The sequence below is a fragment of the Apium graveolens genome, chromosome 10, assembly GCF_009905375.1.
Source record: "Apium graveolens cultivar Ventura chromosome 10, ASM990537v1, whole genome shotgun sequence".
NCBI classification, from domain to species: domain Eukaryota; kingdom Viridiplantae; phylum Streptophyta; class Magnoliopsida; order Apiales; family Apiaceae; genus Apium; species Apium graveolens.
Window position 1 is genome coordinate 17,163,058 of NC_133656.1, and position 2,862 is coordinate 17,165,919.

Here is a 2,862-nt window from a genome sequence, read left to right on the forward strand (position 1 = left end):
TGTATTTTGGATTTTAATTGCAAATCCATTTTTCAAAGCGTAGACCCTAATTACATTTTCGGCGGCTACCAAATTAGGGAAATTTTGACTCAAGAAAGGAATTACAATATCTTCTTCCCCAACAACACTTTTATCCCTACTCTCACTACTATCATGCATAAACTCACTAATTTCATGCAAATCTTCATTTTTAAATCTATGTTCACTAACATAAACATCTTCATCATAATCATCAACAAGGTTAACATAATTTACATTATCATTACGTAAGCAACTACCACTAATATCAACAACCCCACTACATACAACATTATCACTTTTTTCAAAGATTTTCTACCTTCAAACCTAGAAAACATCTTATCCATAACTACAACAAGAAAAAAGTAATAAATTGAGCTTACCAAATGTAATTAGTGAGTAAGGATGCACAAAACCAAGAATTCCCCCAAATTTCCTCTCCAATTTGACAAATGTTGCACAAAAAGGAAAGTGTGATCGTTTTAGGTTATAAACTCAAGTACAGTCCTTCCGTTATTATTATCCGCAAAAGGGAAACAGGGTCCGCGTAAAATATGCGCGGAAGGGCAGCTTTTTGTGGAAAAAAAGTGCGAAACGATGATTTTTTTTAATCCTAGTTCATCCAACGATCAGGAAGTGATGTGTTGGTTAAGGGTCCCCTGACACATGATTGTCAGGTAACATGACCCATCTTTTTTAGAGCAAGTCCAATGCAATGTCATAAGTGGTGCCATTTTTATAATTTGAAACCAAATGTCCAAAATTTTAACTCCAAGGGAGTTCTATATTTGGATGCAAATATGCGTATATGCATCTTTGGTTCTAATTTTGAAATCAATGATGTATTTATGCATCTAGACACATCATCAAAAGATGAATGTTGTTGTGCTTTAAATGAAACTTAGGGAAAAATGACAAAATTTAGGTAAATTAGGAAATATTTGGTTTCAAAATGCATCTAACATTGGAGTTGAAGTTTTATTTCAGCATCAAAATATTTGCATTGGACTTGCTCTGATACCATTTCTTTTATTTTGATACCATTCTTATTATTTCTCTTTATCATGTACTCCCTCCCTCAGTCTCAGCCAATTGTGTAGCATGGTGTCCGACACGCATTTAAGATGAATATAAGGTACATGTCTATAACTTTGTTTAAAAAAAATCTTTTTCTGAATAAAAATGAAATGTTTAAATTTTTTATTCAGAAAAATATTTTTTTAAAAAAGTTATAGAACTATACTTTGTATTCATCTTAAAATGTGTGTCGGATATTCTATTAGAAACGATAACAATTGGGAGGGACGGAGGAAGTACATATTAATTTTAGAAATAAGTGATATATAATTTTAAAAAAAATATTTAATGATATTTTATACAATGTGCCACCCCGCAGTACATAATTACTTGCAATTACATCTACAATCCAAATTCCTTCATGCCTTATCTCACATATCCATACAAGAAGTTTTGTCCGCTTCGCAAGATTACTATTGATGGAAAATAATTTTTTGAAATATCTTTTTTTATCTAATGCGGTAATAAAATAACGGACCATAAAATAATAGAAAATGGTACATTATTGTATAAAAATTATTATATAATTAGGCATCTAATGGCAGAAATATTGCGGTTATATTGTTTATGACTATTGCCGGCCAACTAAGATGAGTAGTTAAAACGCAGGCAGCACATATATTATTGATTAACTCATAAGTGTAATTAAAACGTAGGGAGCACATGATTTGTTTACCACACTAAATAATGTAGGAATTAGATCATCGAGAGTATGCGTTAATATATATGCACATGCATACACGGTAACAGATAGCATTTATCCAGCAATTACTCACTAGTGGCAATTAGAGTAATGTAAAGAAATCTATTATTATTATTATTATTATATATTTAATGCTTCAACAAGCACGTCCGTGAGACAATTTATTCCACATGGACAACCACATCAGATCTGTTATAACTCTGTTAGAGCAAAGCCAATAGTGTGCTAAATATAAGTGTAGCTATTGTTATAATTTAGCATCAAAAACTACATAATTGTGCTAAAATATCACCATGTCTCAAATGGTTTGTTCTAAATCTTGTTTCAAATTTAAATAACTTCCAAAATATACTACACTTTTGATTACAAATTTAACTACCTTCCAAGTACCCAACACTTTTAATTTCATACTTCATCCATTTCTCCTCTCTTTTCACTTTTTGATGAGTTGACAATTATAGCACAATGCTATGTTTTGTGCTAAATTTAGCACACCATTGGATTGAGAGTTTTTATCTTTTGTCCTATATTATAGCTATATCACACGATATAACACACCATTGGACATGCTATTAGGGATCTGCTATGTATAATTGATGAAAGGTCTGCTATATGTAATTGCTGCAACCCTTCATTGTCTCTAACTAATTACCATATCGATATATATTTATCGGGTTTCTTCCTCGGATTTACTGAACAAACAATCATATGTATCCGCTGCTCTGCTACTTCTTTTTCTGACGCCCAGGTGTCCAAATCCACCCTAACTTTTAAAATTAAAGATATTATCTTTTTCTACTTGTAGGTTTGAATTTTTATAATCTATTTTTCCTGTGTGTATATGATTTTGTGTGTATATGATTTTGTGAGCATATTGCTATTGTTCATGTCAATTAAAGTGCTACATCGGCGTGCTCTTGGATTTTAGCATTTTCAAGTTTGATTTTTCCGAAAAATGACACAAGTGCACATACATACATAATACTATAATAACAAAAGTGATGTGTTGATGCTCAAACAATATGAACCGGAAGTGGAATACCATAGAGGTCCGTCTCATCCTG